This window comes from Mauremys mutica, chromosome 1 (assembly GCF_020497125.1).
Source record: "Mauremys mutica isolate MM-2020 ecotype Southern chromosome 1, ASM2049712v1, whole genome shotgun sequence".
NCBI classification, from domain to species: domain Eukaryota; kingdom Metazoa; phylum Chordata; order Testudines; family Geoemydidae; genus Mauremys; species Mauremys mutica.
The window spans coordinates 146476426-146494808 of NC_059072.1; the positions used below are offsets into that span (position 1 = coordinate 146476426).

Consider the following 18383-nt stretch of genomic DNA (forward strand, 5'->3'; position numbering starts at 1 on the left):
GCTGTCAGCCTGTATTGTACAGTATTACTATAAATACACACCATGGTGAAAGATAAACAGTCAGGCCTGTGTGACTGGGAAACCATCTGAACTGGCCAGGCAGTGTGGTTGATGAAGTAGCAAGGGAGCTGCCCTGTGACATGTGTGGGTGAGTAAGTCCCTCAGCTGATGAAGAATACATATGGGGACACCTGTGTGACGGCAGGAGATGTGGGCACCATGGACGAGATGCTGTCCTGGCTAGTGGAACAACAAAAGGAGATGCAGCAGACCCACCAGGTTGAGAGGCAAGCACTCCTGAATTGGCAGGCAGTGCAACAATAAACGTTGCAAGAATTCATCAAAGAGCAGGCCCAGTTACAGCAACAGCTCCTGCAAAGGCTGGTTAGTGTCAGGGAGGGGACTGGGAATCAAATAGTGGACCTGGGACTATATAGGATGGCCCCAAGGGATGACATTTATTAATGTTTGAGCAGCACCATATGGGACAAGGTTGCATGGGCACTTCAGCTGGTCCCTTATCTGGCCAGCAAGGCTCAGGCAGGCTATATGGCCCTGAGCAAACACCTGTTGAAAGACTATGATACACTGAAGGACACTATTTTGGACAGAGCTGGCCTGTCAGCTGAGAAATACCACCAAAAGTTCAGGGCAGCCATGTGAGACGGCAGGCCCCAGGAGCTCTGAGTAGAAAATTTCAGACTGGGCCACTCGATGGGGTTGGAGCCAGATTGATGGGACACTGAAGTCCTAATGAACTCCATTAATCTGGAGCAGATTATACAGAGCATCTCTGAGACTACAAGGGTCTGGGTTCAGAAGCACGAGCCACAATCACTAGAGGCAGCAGTGAAATTAACAGAGGGGTATGTGGAGATGGACTTTCCATTAAAAGAGCTCCGTACCCTGATGACTGAGAGCAGGAGAAGGAAGGTTGAAGAACCCCACGCAGCGAAGCCCGGAAAGGAGATGCAGGGGCAAAAGAGGTACCAGTAGTCTGCTACCAGTGCGGGGCAAAGGACACATAAAGAGAGACTGCCCTTACATGGACTCCAGGTTCATGGAGTTCTGTGGACAGGCGTAAAAGAAGGACCAGGGATAAGAATGATTCCAGTCAATGTAGGCCAAAGAACAATGAGGAGCATTGTGGATTCAGCAGCAGCGTTTTCCCTCATGTGGAATGCCCAGGTGGCAATAGGAGGGGGCAACACTAACAGTCTGTTGTATACATGGAGAAAAGAGCACTTATCCTGTGACCATCAACCCCTTAGAAGTAGAAGGGAATTTTTGATGGCAGTGAGTAGGGGTGGTAAAGTCATTACCTTACTCAGTAATGCTAGGGACTGACAGGACCCCATTTCCCTTAGGTAAAAAGGGTAGTCAGTGGGGGAATGGACCCCAACTGGTGGGTCCACATGAGAAGCCCAGAAGTGTAGATCCTCCAGGGGGTCCTCAAAGTTCAGTGTGTGATGACCCTATGCATAAGGAAACAAGCTCAGAAAGAGGTGGCACACTGGAGGACTTGTGGGGAGGAGAAAAATCCAAGATGGGGGTAATGAAGCAGGGAATGACAGAACAGGGATACCTAGAAGACAAGGAGGGTGGAGGCTCAGCAGACGTCCAGCAGGAATAAGCCCTGCACCAGACACAGGGTAATAAACAAGCTGAAGAGAGAGATGGGGTCCTGACATGGAAGCTTTGCTGGGCGAACCCACTCCAACGGTCCCAGACCAAGGGCAAGGTAAATCAGGGGAAGAAAGAGGTCTTGAAATTGTAGCCCCAGAGAGACAGTGCACATGGGTAGATATAAGCCCAGAGCCAAGTAAACTGGGAGGAAGACCAGTGGGATGTGATGCGTGTGATGACCTATGGGCCACGGCTGAGCTGTGGGGGCACCCTCCACCCTCAAAGCATACTTCTATGGGTGGAAGGCAGGAGACCCTCACCTGTGGTCCAATGAGAGCCATCCCCAAATAGCACAGGAACCCCCAGTGGAATCCCAACCCCATAATGAGGGTAAGGCCTCATCTGGAGGCAAGAAAGGGCCTCAACTGAAATAAAGGGGGAGGTGTGTGACAGGGCGCTATCAGCAGCATCCTGACCACTGATATTGCTGCAGTCTGAGGAAAGTTGCAGGCCGAGCTGAGGGCACTTATACACCTTTTCAGTTGAGGTGTGAGCACCTGGGTGACAATCACTGAGCTAACAAGGTCATTGGGGAGAATATAAGGGGAGGAAACAGGAGGCAGGGGGAAGCTCAGAAGGAGGCTTGAAAGGAAGCTCAGGGGGGTTGCTGGGGAGTGGGGACTGCAGGGAAGCCTATCCTTGCTGTAAGACTGTATTGCATGGTATTACTATGTAAGAGGGGAATAAATACACACCTTGGTGAAAAATAAACAGCCTGATGTGTCTGTGACTGTGAAACCATCTGAACTGGTCAGACAGTGAGGCTGAGCCACCCAGTGACATCCCCCCATAGCCATATGTGCTGAGATGTAGTCACACTAAATCCCAGCCACACTTTCTGCTCCCTTTTTATGCTGCATCAAATAATGCTTTGTTTGGTCAAATATACTGTGGTTTAAACATCTAACAGCAAGAGAGTTCAAGTATTACAATGCCCAACTGCCCCTAATACAGTCAGTGATACACATCACTGCTGAGTATTTTAGCTTCTGTGGAATCTTCTTATAAGGCTTAATCCAAAGTCTATTTTAGGGAGGGTGGTCTTTTCATCTACTTCACTGGGCTATGGATAAAACCCATTATTATTTATAACCAAATATCTCAAAGTGCAAGAAGAGATATCATTCTATAAAACACGTTGTCTAGTATCCTGTAGGGTCTCAGCCAGCCAGCAGGATTACATTGTTTCTTGCAGATCCATCTGTTTAAAATGGCAGCTATCATGGAGGACCTTTGGAAAGCAGAACAGTTCTTGCCATCTGCATTTCCTTTTAATACCAACCTGAGGAGAAAAAATAGTTTAGAACTTGGTATTAAATAAAAACATAAGATGAGTTGGGGATGAGTGAACCAGTTGGTTTTTTGTTTTTTATTCAGGTGGTTGGGCAGGTGCAGGCACTTTCCATTCTATTTAAATGGATGGTTGGTATGTGCACAAGGGATCTGGGAGCCCAGGGTACTTGGAAGAGAAATACAGTAATTTCTATACCCATATGGATCATCATTCGAAAGAGGAGAAATAACTTATGTGAAGAAGGAAATTTTGAGCCTCAATAGTGAAAAGGTAGGGAGCAAGTGTTCAGCCACATCAATTCCAATGCCTGGTTTGCACAATAGGCATGAGGTTCCATCCAGATCATAGAATTGGAAGGGATCTCAGGAGATCATCTAGTCCAACCGCCTGCTCAAAGCAGGACTAATCTGCAGATTTTTACCCCAGTTCCCTAAATGGCCCCCTAAAGGATTGAACTCACCATCCTGGGTTTAACAGGCCAATACTCAAACCACTGACCTAGCCCTCCCTGAGAAGATATGTCCTTCTTTCAAAAAATGCCAAATACAATGGTGATATTGGAGATGAGCAGAGGAGGTTGGTCCATGACTATGAATTAAAGTGGTCTCCTCTACTAATAGCAGGTGGAATCAGGGCCATTATAAAGTAATTTTAACTTTGGCCTGATGGACACCAAGTAGGGCTGGTATGCATGTGGTGGCTCTGAACAACCATATTTCATTGGCCATATGTTAACAGAGACTAAGTCTCAACCGCTAGCATTGTATAGATCCACCAATGGAGTGGGCTGAAGAATTTAACAAAATGAATATTATTATTCAGCCCACCAATACACTGCTGCATTTCTCTCTCTGTTGCTTATTCTTTTCAGAAATTCATAGATCTAAGGCCAAAGGGGACCACGGTGGTCGTCTAGTCTGACCTCCTGTATAACACAGGCCATAGAACTTCCCTTAAATAATTCCTAGAGCAGATCTGTTAGAAAAACATCCAATCCTGATTTTATAATTGTCAGTGATGAAGAATTCACCACATCCCTTGGTAAGTTGCTCCAGTTGTTAATTTATACCTTATTTCCAGTCTGAATTTGTTTAATTTCAACTTCCAGCCATTAGATTATATTATATCTGTCTCTGCTAGATTGAAAAGCCCATGATTAAATATTTGCTCCCCATGTAGGTATTTACAGACTGTGGTCAAGTCACCCCTTAATATTATCTTTGTTAAGCTAAATAGACTCAAGAAACTCAATCTATCAGTATATAGCATGTTTTCTAAGTCTTGAACCATTCTCATGGCTCTTCTCTGAACCTTCTCCAATTTATCAACATCCTTCTAGAATTGGACACAGTATTCCAGCAGTGATCGCACCAGTGCCAAATACAGAGGTAAAATAATCTCTCTACTGCTACTTGAGATTCCTTTATTTATAGATCCAAATGCCCCTGTTTATGCATTCCATTAGCCCGTTGGGCCACACCATCACACTGGGAGCTCATGTTCATCTGATTATTCATCATTACCTCCAAATCTCTTTCAGAGTCACTGCATCCCAGGATAAAGTCCTCCATCACGGGTCTACATGGAATGCCCACCTTGCCCAAAGCCATCTGATTTCTAAGGACTTATAAAACATCAACTCCACTTTAATACCAATTAAAGAGTGTGGCAAGGCACCCTCTCGGCCTCCCCAGCCTCCGCTGCTTTTAGCCCTGGCGAGACAGGCTTGGGTAATATGGTCCCCCTTGGGACACAGGGAAAGTCTGTTCCTTCTCTCCACCAGTCTTTTTTAGCATATTTTCTCCCTTGTGGGAGAGAATACTGCATCTCCTCCTGGTGAGGCTCGCTGTCTTGCTGCTCCTAACCTCCTGGCAGCAGGGCTCCTTCTCTCTTTTCTCTTCCCCTTTTCTTTCCCCCCAGGGGAGGGTTTAAAAAGGTCTCAGGCAGCCCTTAGTCCTAATTAACCTCAGCTGATTCTAATTGATACTTTGATAGCCTCTTCTCAGCTGAACCTGATTGACCTGTAGTTACCCCCCAGTTGATAGGAATGAGGGCCTTTTAACGCTCTGGGACTGATTCCTACCCCTCCCATGCAGCTGTCTGTCCTGAGTTTATCACATATCCCCACCCCGCTGCTCAACACTACGGGGTTGGGCTACTTGGGTCGGCAAACAGTGTACCCTTGAAAGGCCATCCACGTTGCCATGCTGGATTCCGGACCTATGTTGTACTCTGAAGTGAAAGGGTTGTAGCAACAGGAACCACCTTGTCACTCTCGCATTTTTTTCTTTGTTTTGGTGCATCCACTTCAGAGGGGCATGGTCCGTGATGAGGGTAAACCTCCACCCGAGTAGGTAGTAGCAAAGGCTTTCTACGGCCCACTTTATTGCCGGGCATTCCTTCTCTACTACAGCATATTTACATTCCCTGAGCAGGAGTTTCCTACTGAGGAACAGGACTGGGTGTTTTTCTGCTCCAACCATTTGTGAAAGAACCGCTCCCAATCCAACTTCAGAGGCATCCATTGGCAAGATAAACTCTTTCTCCCAGTCGGGAGTTACCAGCACTGAGTCAGTGCAGAGGGCGGTCTGCAGATCTGCAAAAGCCTCCTCAGCCATGCTAGACCATCTTACTACGTCTGGGCCACGGGCTTTCGGTTAGCGGGCATGCCATGGTGGCGAAGTGGGGGATGAACCGCCTGTAGTACCCAACCAGCCCCAGGAATGCTCTGACCTGTTTCTTCCGGACTGGTCGAGGCCAATTCTGTATTGCCTCTAACTTGTTGAGTTGGGGCTTCACCACGCCCCTCCCCACTATATACCCGAGGTATTTGGCTTCTGCTAGCCCAATTGTGCATTTGGAAGGATTTGCAGTCAGCCCCGCCTTCCTTAGGTGTCCAGGACTGCTTCCACCTTCCCCAAGTACATCTCCCAATCTGGGCTAGGCGGCTGCATACTTGCCATGTGGACGCAACAGTTTGTCCATGAGCCGTTGGAAAGTTGCAGGAGCCCATGTAAACCAAAAGGGAGGACAGTGTATTGATACAGTCCCTCTGGTGTTGAAAAGGCCATCTTCTCTTTGTCGGCCTTGGCCAAGGGAATTTGCCAATAACCCTTGGTCAGGTCAAGGGTGGACAAAAATTGTGCTTTTCCCAGTCGGTCAATTAACTCGTCTATCTGGGGTATAGGGTATGCATCAAATTGGGACACTTCATTCAGTTTCCAGAAGTCATTGCAGAACTTCATACTGCCATCCAGCTTAGGTACTAGGACCACTGGGCTTGACCATTGGCTATGAGACTCTTCAATGACTCCTAACTTCAACATTTTCCTGACTTCTGTCTTGATCTCTTCTCTTTTCACCTCCAGGATCTGGTATGGCTTGACATTCACCTTCACTCCAGGCTCTGTGAGGATGTGATGGTGAACTTCAGTAGTCCTGCCTGGCTTTTCTGAGAACATGTCCTGGTTGCGTTTGATCATGTTGATCACTTCAGTTCGTTGGTCAGGGGTCAATTCTGGGAATATATTGGCCAGGTGGGTTGCTTTCGGGGGGAGGTGACCCTAGAGTGACCACATGAGCTCCTCTGTCTTGCCAAGGTTTCAACAGGTTTATATGATAGATTTGTTCCAGCTTCCGGTGACCAGGCTGTCGGACCTTGTAATCGACCTCTCCAATGGCTTCTATTATCTCATATGGCCCCTGTCATCTAGCCAGGAGCTTGCTCTCTGCTGTGGGTATGAGCACCATTACCCGATCTCCCACCTGGAATTTTCAGATTGTTGCTTGGTGATTGTAGTATGTCTGTTGGGCCCCTTGTGCCCTCTCCATCTGTTCCCGCACTATGGGGGTGACTTGGGCTATCCTATCTTTCATCTGCAACACATGCTCAATGAGGTTTCTCCCTGGGTTCGGCTGTTCTTCCCAACCCTCTTTGGCAATGTTCAGTATGCCACGGGGGTGGCGACCATATAACAGTTCGAATGGGGAAAACCCAGTTGAAGTCTGAGGCACCTCCCTTATAGCGAACATTAGGTACGGTAGGAGGGTGTCCCAGTTCTTCCCATCCTGACTCACCACCTTTCTTATCATATTCTTTAATGTTCTATTAAAATGTTCAACGAGGCCATCGGTCTGTGGATGATAGACTAATGTCCTTATGGTCCGTATGTGGAGCATTGCACACAAATCCTTCATTAATTTAGATACAAAGGGGGTTTCTTGATCCGTCAGGATCTCTTTGGGTATTCCCACTCTAGCAAAAATTTGGATTAATTCTTTAGCTATGGTCTTGGACGTAGTGTTCCATAGGGGAACGGCCTTGGGCTATTGGGTGGCATAATCTAGCACCACCAGTATGTGCTGATGGCCTCAAGCTGATTTCTCTAGCGGCCCTACTAGGTCCATAGCTATTCGCTTAAAGGGGACTTCAATAATCGGCAAAGGTACCAAAGGTGCCCTTTAGCGTGGTCGGGGCCCATGTAATTGGCATTCCAGACAGGAGGCACAATAGACAGCTGCAGCAGCACAGCAGCCAGCAAACAGAGCTGTAAACAGGAGTTTCAGTGGGAGTTTAAAGGGGGAGTTTCCTGGGGAGACTTAGAGACCTAGGCAGAGGAACTGACAGGCTAGTGAAGAGAGTGGGTGGTGGTCTGCCAGTGTTCTGGTGCCTGTTGGGGGTTTGTTTTGGTTTGTGTTTCTTGAACTAACAGATTTTAGGTGGGAAGGCTATGACCGATACAGAGGCAGCAGTGAAAAACACAATGAGGATGACTGGATGTGGAAGCTACAGCATGTACATGATCCTGGAGGGGGTACCTGAAAAGAGTTTTGTCTGCATGAAGTGCCGCCTGATAGAGCTGATGGAAGAAAAGATCCGAGGACTGGAGATGCAGGTGGAAACTCTGGTTGAGTTTAGAAGGGAGTTCAAGCAGATGATGGAGCAAAGACATGAGGAGGCTGAAAGGATAAGCTCAGACTTGCAGATGGAAGCAGGACCAAAGAATTCTGAGGGGAAACTGCTGGGTGAGGAAAGTGGACGGTGGAAACATGTGACTAAGAGAACCAGGCAGAGGAAAAGATGGGCCAGTGAAGGAGTAATAGAGCTCAGGAACAGGTTTGCAGAGTTGGAAAATGAAGAAGGGACACAGCAGGTGGTCGCTGAAGGTGAGAGAAAAAGGAAGAAGAGAAGAGCAGCTAGTCTTATAGGAAGAGGGGAAGAGTCAATGGAGACAACACCAAATATGAGCCCCAGGAGGATTCAGGATGGGTTGCAGAGGATTGCAAGGATGAATAGGAATCGAGAGGATTTGCAGCCAGTGGGAGCAGGGGATAGACCGGAGAATCACACTGTCACCAGGAAAAGGCAGGTCTACATGATTGGGGACTCCTTACTGAGAAGAATAGACAAGTCTGTAACTAGAGCTGATCCGGAGAACAGAAGGGTGTGCTGTCTGCTGGGTGCTAAGATACGGGATGTGGACCTGAGGCTGAAAAGGATCCTAACGGGAGCGGGAAAGAATCCGTTGATTGTCCTTCATGTGGGAACGAATGATATGGCTAGATTCTCGCTGGAATATATCAAGGGAGACTATGCCAGACTGGGGAAGATGCTTAAGGCAATCGAGGCTCAGGTGATCTTCAGTGGGATTCTGCCTGTTCCTAGAGAAGGGCAACAAAGGTGTGACAAGATTATGGTGATCAACAGATGGCTCAGTGCTATAAGGAGGGCTTTGGGATGTACGGCCACTGGGAAGCATTCATGGACAGAGGACTGTTCTCTCGGGATGGACTTCACCTGAGTAAGGAGGGAAATAGACTTCTAGGATGGAGGCTGGCACAACTGATTAAGAGAGCTTTAAACTAGGAATTTGGGGGAGATGGTTGGGAGATGTCCAGGTAATCTCCACACCGGAATTTAACATTGAGAGGGAAGAAAACAAAGTAAGAGAGGATACAGCCGTGGGCAGAAGAATGGACATAAGGAGGAAGGGTAGTGTAGATATCAGTCTAATAGGTGATACTGGTGGTAGAATGTCTGTGCCTAACCTGGTAAAGAATGTCAGTGAAGCCAAACGGCAAAAATTAAGACGTCTGTGCACTAATGCAAGGAGCCTAGGTAACAAAATGGAGGAACTAGAGTACTGGTGCAGGAAGTGAAACCGGATATTATAGGATAACAGAAACATGGTGGAATAGTAGTCATGACTAGAGTACAGCTATTGAAGGCTATGTGCTGTTTAGGAAAGACAGAAATAAAGGCAAAGGTTGTGGAGTAGCATTGTTTATCAATGATGAGATTAACTGTAAAGAAATAAGAAGTGATCAAATGGATAAGACAGAGTCTGTCTGGGCAAAAATCACATTGGGAAAGAAAACTACTAGAGCCTCCCCTGAGATAGTGCTTGGGGTGTGCTACAGACCGCCGGGATCTGATCTGGATATGGATAGAGACCTCTTTAATGTTTTTAATGAAGTAAACACTAATGGGAATTGTGTGATCATGGGAGACTTTAACTTCCCAGATATAGACTGGAGGACAAATGCTAGTAATAATAATAGGGCTCAGATTTTTCTGGATGTGATAGCTGATGGATTTCTTCACCAAGTAGTTGAAGAACCAACAAGAGGGGATGCCATTTTAGATTAGGTTTTGATGAGTAGTGAGGACCTCATAGAAGAAATGGTTGTAGGGGACAACCTTGGTTCGAGTGATCATGAGCTAATTCAGTTCAAACTAAATGGAAGGATAAACAAAAATAGATCTGGGACTAGGGTTTTTTATTTCAAAAGGGCTAACTTTAAAAAATTAAGGAAATTAGTTAGGGAAGTGGATTGGACTGAAGAACTTGTGGATCTAAAGGTGGAGGAGGCCTGGAATTACTTCAAGTCAAAGTTGCAGAAACTATCAGAAGCCTGCATCCCAAGAAAGGGGAAAAAATCATAGGCAGGAGTTGTAGACCAAGCTGGATGAGCAAGCATCTCAGAGAGGTGATTAAGAAAAAGCAGAAAGCCTACAAGGAGTGGAAGATGGGCGGGATTAGCAAGGAAAGCTACCTTATTGAGGTCAGAACATGTAGAGATGAAGTGAGAAAGGCTAAAAGCCATGTAGAGTTGGACCTTGCAAAGGGAATTAAAACCAATAGTAAAAGGTTCTATAGCCATATAAATAAGAAGAAAACAAAGAAAGAAGAAGTGGGACCGCTAAACACTGAGGATGGAGTGGAGGTTAAAGATAATCTAAGCATGGCCCAATATCTAAATAAATACTTTGCCTCAGTCTTGAATAAGGCTAATGAGGAGCTTAGGGATAATGGAAGGATGACAAATGGGAATGAGGATATGGAGGTAGATATTACCACATATGACGTAGAAGCCAAACTCGAACAGCTTAATTGGACAAAATTGGAGGGCCCAGATAATCTTCATCCAAGAATATTAAAGGAACTGGCACATGAAATTGCAAGCCCGTTAACAAGAATTTTTAATGAATCTGTAAACTCAGGGGTTGTACCGTACGACTGGAGAATTGCTAACATAGTTCCTATTTTTAAGAAAGGGGAAAAAAGTGATCCAAGTAACTATAGGACTGTTAGTTTTACATCTGTAATATGTAAGGTCTTGGAAAAAATTTTGAAGGAGAAAGTAATTAAGGACATTGAGGTCAATGGTAATTGGGACAAAATACAACATGGTTTTACAAAAGGTAGATCGTGCCAAACCAATCTGATCTCCTTCTTTGAGAAGATAACAGACTTTTAGACAAAGGAAATGCAGTGGATCTAATTTACCTCGATTTCAGTAAGGCATTTGATATGGTTCCACATGGGGAATTATTAGTTAAATTGGAAAAGATGGGAATCAATATGAAAATTGAAAGGTGGATAAGGAACTGGTTAAAGGGGAGACTACAATGGGTCGTACTGAAAGGTGAACTGTCAGGCTAGAAGGAGGTTACTAGTGGAGTTCCTAAGAGATCAGTTTTGGGACCAATCTTAGGGTACGTCTACACTACAAGACTATTTCGATTCATCTTAATTCGAATTTCTGGAATCAACCTAATGTAGTCAAAGTTGTGTATCCACAATAAATACAGTAATTCGACTGTGTGAGTCCACAGTAACGGGCGAAGCATCGACTTTTGAAGCGGTGCACTGTGGGAAGCTATCCCACAGTTCCCGCACTCCCCGCCGCCCATCGGAATGCTGGGATTTCCCACCAATGCATGCTGTGGGGGGGAAACTGTGTCGAAGGTGGTTTTGGGTAACTGTCATCATTCAACCGTCACTCCCGCCGGCGGGAAATCAGTTCGCGCACTTTTCCTGCTATAAGTGACAGCGCGGACGCCACAGCACTCCACTGCGACCATGGAGCCCGCTGCGATCATCGCTGCACTTATGGCTGTTGTCAACTCCTCGCACCTTATCGAACACCTCTTCCACAGTGAGATGCTGAGAACTCAGTCGAGAAGGCAACGGCAGCGTGGTGAGGACATGAAGTCTCAGAGTGGCACAGACCTCTCAGAAAGCACGGTACGCCGCGCCGTGGAGATCATGGTGGCAATGGGTCATGTTCATGCTATGGGACGTCGATTCTGGGTCCGGGAAACAAGCACGGACTGGTGGGACCGCATAGTGCTGCAGGTCTGGGATGAATCACAGTGGCTGCGAAACTTCAGGATGCGTAAGGGCACTTTCCTTGAACTGTGTGACTTGCTGTCCCCTGCTCTGACGCGCAAGGACACCCGGATGCGAGCAGCCCTGACTGTGCAGAAGCGAGTGGCCATAGCCCTCTGGAAACTTGCAACACCAGACAGCTACCGCTCAGTAGCGAACCATTTCGGCATGGGCAAATCTATCGTGGGGCTTGCTGTGATGCAAGTAGCCAACGCAATCGTTGATCTCCTGCTCTCGAAGGTGGTGACCCTGGGAAACGTACAGGTTGTCATAGCTGGCTTCGCCGCAATGGGATTCCCAAACTGCGGTGGGGCTATAGATGGGACTCACATTCCTATCCTGGGACCGGCCCACCAGGCCAGCCAGTATATAAACCGCAAGGGCTACTTTTCCATGGTGCTGCAAGCACTCGTGGACCATAGGGGACGGTTTACCAACATCAACGTCGGGTGGCCGCGCAAGGTTCATGACGCGCATGTGTTCAAGAACTCTGGTCTGTTTAGACGCCTGCAGGAAGGTAGTTTCTTCCCAGACTACAAAATAAATGTTGGGGATGTGCAGATGCCTACAGTGATCCTCGGGGACCCAGCCTACCCGCTAATGCCCTGGCTCATGAAGCCCTATACAGGCGCCTTGGACACTGACAAGGAACTCTTCAACTACCGGCTGAGCAAGTGCAGAATGGTGGTGGAGTGTGCTTTCGGACGTCTGAAGGGGAGATGGAGGAGCTTACTGACTCGCTCGGATCTCAGCGAAAACAATATCCCCATTGTCATTGCAGCTTGCTGTGTGCTCCACAATCTGTGTGAGAGCAAGGGGGAGACGTTTATGGCGGGATGGGAGCTTGAGGCACATCGTCTGGCTGCTGATTACGCTCAGCCAGACACCCGTGCGATTAGAAGAGCACAGCAGGAAGCCGTGTGCATCAGGGAGGCTTTGAAAGCCAGGTTCCTCAGCGAGCAGGGTAACCTGTGACTATTAACTTTGTGTATAGAGAAGCGGAACCTGCCCCTGTTTCTTTACCCAGTTTCTGTTGACTCTCCTCTACAGTTTCATATCCTGTTCACCCCGTTTGCCCCCTTCCAACACACATGTACAAATAAAGTTAATAGCGCATTGTTCAGCAACAACCTTCTCTGGACTACTGACTTCGCGTGAAAGGGTTGACACAGGGATGCTGACTGTGGTGGGTTGGGTGTGCAGTGATGTAGAGACCGCTTCTAGACTATAGGACTGATAGGCTCCTGCTCGTACAGCGGTCTCTGTGGTGAGGACTGGTACAGGTGCGTGTGCAGGAATGGGTGAGGGGTGCAGGCTTTGCGATGGAGTTTGGGTGCAGGCTCTGGGCTGGGGGTTGGGGGTGTAGGAAGGTGTGAGTGGTGTGTGATAATGGGGAGGAGGTATAGGGGGTTGCGGGCTGGGGGGCTGATGGTTTGATGCATTGTAGAGGCTCAGGGCTACGATAGAAGGGCAGGGTGAGGGCAACCTGCCTTGCCACTTGTGGATGGCATGCTCAATGACCCTGGGGCAGCAGACAGCATTTCTGTGGGTAGCCTCTCTACTGTGAGACAGGGACGCGGCGCGGCGGGGGGGGGGGGTGAGACGACACGCCGGGGGAGGGGTGGCAGGTGGGGGCTGGTACCTGCTCCAGGCAGGGAATTGACGGGGCTGGGGGAGACCCGCGTGGGACAGGGCACGATCCAGGCATGGCCGGTGGAGAGACCCACCTGCAAATATACCTGGCGCAGGGCACCTTCTGCCTATGAGCAGAACATGAAAATCACCCCACAGACTGACCAGGGTGACTAGAGGCTGCACTCTGTGAGTGACCAGCTGTTGATCTTGCCCCCATATCTGTACCACTATTAACGGTGAAAGTCCTATGCAATTCCCAAACCATTCTCCCCCCTTCACAGAAAGTATTCTGCAAAGAAACCTGACGGGAAACGAAATTACCAAAAAATAAAAACTTTTTATACTGAACAGCACATTAAGGGAAGGACTTCTCAAAAGTAAGGTACTGAGAGCGTTTTGTAAGTTTAGCACTCTGCTGTGGTGCATTAACATTTTTCACGGCCCCTGGTGCCCCTTCCTCTTGTCATTTTGGGTGATGGGGGGATTGGACTTTGCGGCGGGGGGCGGCGGTCGCAGATGCAGTGAAGGGGAGCTCCGTCCTCCTTCCTGCGGTGCTGCAGAACATCGACAAGGTGCCTGGATCAGGTAGGGATACAGTTGCACCTGTGTGATGGGAAAAAGTGAGTGAATTCCATAGAGAGATATTTTTGGTCAAAAAAGAAACAAAGTCTACTCAGTATGTGTGAACAAGAGCAAGCACAGCACCTCTCTCATGAGCACTCACTCGGGGAAAGTTCGATTTCTCTGGGTTCGCTTTCATTGCCTGTGGTATTGCACTGCAGACCAGAGAAGCGGGGCAGGAAAGAAGAATCCATGGAGCAGCCAGGCATGGTAAGCCTAGGTTTTTTTGCAGCTTTAAGTTGCATCTACAGCACTGTCCTCCTGCTGCAGGCAAACATGAAAGCAGAATCGGTGCCCCTGTTGCAGCCCCTCGCGGCCGTTCCCTGTTAGAGATCCCTGTATTCTCCCACTCTGCAGCCTCCTATACGTTATGCAAAGGAACAGTTAAGCACAACCATTACTAATGGTACACAAATTACTCTAATTACATGCAGGAGTCTGCGCGCGACATCACACTGAGGAGAGTGTCACGGAGAGAGAGAGCGCGCATGCTGGAGGAAAGCCAACACAACCCTGGGGCCTATGCTGCCATGCTCATGAAGGCGCTGGTCCCCGAGTTCCAGCTGAGAGCGTTGCGTGGAAAAGTGTGCTTCCTCGGGGCACCCAATAAGCAAGCCCTGCCCAGGAACCTCATGCAGAGGCTTGGCGATTACCTCCTGGAGAGCTTCCTGGAGATGTCAGAGGAAGATGACTGTTCCATCCACCTGTACATAAACCTTGTGTTCGCCTAGTTGTTTTCCCAGTTTATTTAAAAAATAAATGTTAACATGTTTGAAGCAGTTACCGATTGATCCTTCTCCTCATTCAGGGTCCGTGGTAACGGGTGGGGAGTGTTGGTAGGGGATCTCATTGACGGTAACGAAGAGATCCTGGGTGTCGGGGAAATCTGTGTTGTAAGCGCTGTCGACTGCCTCGTCCTCTTCAACTTTCCCATACGCGAACATCTCCGAGGAACAGTCCGTCGACAGTATCCCATCCTCTCAGTCCACGGTCACTGGTGGGGCAGTGGTGGCAGACCCACCGAGAATGGCATGCAGTGCCTCGTAGAAGCGGCATGTCTGGGGCTGGGCTCCGGAGCGTCCGTTTGCCACTCTGAGTTTCTGGTAGCCTTCTCTCAGCTCCTTGACTTTCACGCGGCACTGCGTTGTATCCCGGCTGTATCCTCTGTCTCTCATGGCTTTGGAGACCTTCTCAAAGGTCTTTGCATTCCGTTTGCTGGAGCGCAGCTCCGAAAGCACAGACTCATTGCCCCACACAGCAATCAGATCCAAGACTTCCTGGTCAGTCCATGCTGGGGACCTCTTTGTAGTGTGAGATTGCCTGGACTCCTCTGGTGGAGAACTCTGCATCGTTGCCGGTGCTGCTGAGCTCGCCCCGATGAGCAACCAGGACATGGGATTCAAACTGTCCAGACAGGAAAAGGAATTCAAATTTTCCAGGGGCATTGACTGTGTGGCTGGTCAGAGCATCCAAGCTCGGACTGGCGTCCAGAGCGTCAGCAGAGTGTTGCACTCTGGGATAGCTCCCGGAGCTACTAAGATCGATTCGCATCCACACCTAGCCTAATTCGACATAGCCATGTCGAATTTAGCGCTACTCCCCTTGTCGAGGTGGAGTACCGAAGTCGAACTAAAGAGCCCTCTATGTCGAATTAAATGGCTTCCTGGTGTGGACGGGTGCACGCTTAATTCGATTTAACGCTGCTAAATTCGATTTAAAGTGCTAGTGTGGACCAGCCCTTATTTAACCTTTTTATTACTGACCTTGGCACAAAAAGCGGGAATGTGCTAATAAAGTTTGCAGATGACACAAAGCTGGGAGGTATTGCTAACACATAGAAGGACCAGGATATCATACTGGGAGATCTGGATGACCTTGTAAACTGGAGTAATAGTAATAGGATGAAATTTAATAGTGAAAAGTGCAAGGTCATGCATTTAGGGATTAATAACAAGAATTTTAGTTATAAATTGGGGACACATCAGTTGGAAGTAACAGAGGAGGAGAAAGACCTTGGAGTATTGGTTGATCACGGGATGACTATGAGCCACCAATGTGATATGGCCGTTAAAAAAGCTAATGCAGTTTTAGGATGCATCAGGTGAGGTATTTCCAGCAAAGATAAAGAGATGTTAGTATCGTTATATAAGGCACTGGTGAGACCTCATCTGGAATATTGTGTGCAGTTCTGGTCTCCCATGTTTAAGAAGGATGAATTCAAACTGGAACAGGTTCAGAGACGGCTACTAGGATGATTCGAGGAACGGAAAACCTGTCTTAGGAAAGGAGACTCAAAGAGCTTGGCTTGTTTAGCCTAACCAAAAGAAGGTTGAGGGGGGATATGATTGCTCTTTATAAATATATCAGAGGGATTAATATTAGGGAGAGAGAGGAATTATTTAAGCTTAGTACCAATGTGGACACAAGAACAAATGGGTATAAATTGGCCATCAGGAAGTTTAGACTTGAAATTAGACAAAGGTTTCTAACCATTAGAGGAGTGAAGTTCTGGAACAGCGTTCCAAGGGGAGCAGCGGGGGCAAAAGACGTATCTGGCTTCAAGACTAAGCTTGATAAATTTATGGAGGGGATGGTATGATGGGATAACCTAATTTTGGCAATTAATTGGTCTATGACTATTAGTGGTAAATATGCCCTATGGCTTGTGATGGGATGTTAGATGAGGTGGGATCTGAGTTACTACAGAGAATTCTTTCCTGGGTGCTGGCTGGTGAGTCTTGCCCACATGCTCAGGGTTTAGCTGATTGCCATATTCGGGGTCAGGAAAAGACGGTTACTCACCGTTGTAACTGTTGTTCTTCGAGATGTGTTGCTCATATCCATTCCAGTTAGGTGTGTGCGCGCCGCGTGCACGTTCGTCGGAAGATTTTTACCCTAGCAACACTCGGTGGGTCAGCTGGGCGCCCCCTGGAGTGGTGCCGCTATGGCACAGGATATATACCCCAGCCGATCCATCCGCTCCTCAGTTCCTTCTTGCCGGCTACTCCGACAGTGGGGAAGGAGGGCGGGTCTGGAATGGATATGAGCAACACATCTCGAAGAACAACAGTTACAACGGTGAGTAACCGTCTTTTCTTCTTCGAGTGATTGCTCATATGCATTCCAGTTAGGTGATTCCCAAGCCTTACGTAGGCGGTGGGGTCGGAGTTAGATGTTGCAGAATGCAAAACTGCTGAGCCAAAGGCTGCATCATCTCTGGACTCTTGGACCAATGAGGCAAAGGTGTGGACCGAGGGCCAGGTAGTTGCACGACACATCCCCTGAAAGGGTATGTGAGCCAGGAAGGCAGCAGAGAAGCCTGAGCCCTGGTGGAATGTGCAGTAAGGTGGTTCTATGGAACATGGGCCAAAACACAGGAGGTGCGGATGCACAACGTCATTGAAGATGAAATCCTCTAGGAGGAGACAGGTATGCCCTTCGTCCGGTATGCCGGTACGACGAAGGTTTGGGGGCGCTCGATATAGATTGCAGACGCCCTACGGACGTCTAGGGAGGGCAATTGTTGCTCTCCTTGCGATGAGTGTGGCTTCGGAAAGAAGACCGGAAGGAAGATATCCTGGTTGATATGAGAGGCCGACACCACCTTAGGGAGGAAGGTCAGACGTGGTAACAACTGCCCTTGTCCTTGAGGAACACAGTATACCGTGGGTCCATTGTGAGAGCCTGAGGTCCGAGACTCGTCTGGCCGATGGAAAGGCTAAAAGGAAAATTGTCTTCCAGGACAGGTATATCAACGAGCATGTTGTCAGTGGCTTGAATGGGGCAGTCATAAAACTGGTTAGAACCAGGTTGAAGACCCAGGTTTTGGCGGGGGCCAACTGGGGCGGGGGGTATAAACGCTCCAAGCCCTTGAGGAACCTAGAAACCACAAGGTATAAGAATACGGAGCGGCCACTCTCCGCTGGGTGGAAGGTAGAGATGGCTGCCAAGTGTACCCTTAATGATGATCGCGCCAGGCGCTACTGTTTAAGAGACCAGAGATAGTCCAAGATGGAATGGATCGGGACCTCGGCGGGAGAAACATTGCGTGTTTCGAAGCAGCAGGATAAACGCTTCCACTTGGCCAGATACGTTAACTGAGTGGAAGATTTCCTACCACCCAGGAGAATCCTGTAGAACCGAGGCAGAACAACGTAACTCGGATCGGTTTAGCCACGCAGCAGCCATGCTGTAAGGTAGAACGTGTATCCGATGGCGGCGAAGAGAGGCGGTGACTACAGCCATGCATTTTGAATACACTTGGGCTGTATAGAGGCCAACCGGGAGGGCCGTATACTGGAAATGACGACGGTAGGCCCCAAACCGGGGGTACCTTCTGTGTGGAGGAGAAATGGCGATGGGTGGCCTACCAGTCTCCGGGATCCAAGGATGGGATGACGGTCCCCATGGGTACCATGCGGAACTTAGCTGTATCGTGAACTTGTTGAGTTCCCGCAGGTCTAGGATAGGTC

At 48.3% G+C, this 18383-nt stretch overlaps 1 protein-coding gene across 1 annotated transcript in view; it reads left to right on the top strand.

The window, feature by feature from the left end:
* Nucleotides 1-1701: 1701 nt before the first annotated feature.
* The window catches only part of LOC123355264 (killer cell lectin-like receptor subfamily F member 1), a 46082-nt gene continuing 29400 nt past the window's right edge, over nucleotides 1702-18383 (top strand). The window contains exon 1 of the mRNA XM_044997551.1: nucleotides 1702-1741. The gene's annotated coding sequence lies outside the window, so the exon portion shown is untranslated. The remainder of the gene's footprint in view (nucleotides 1742-18383) is intronic.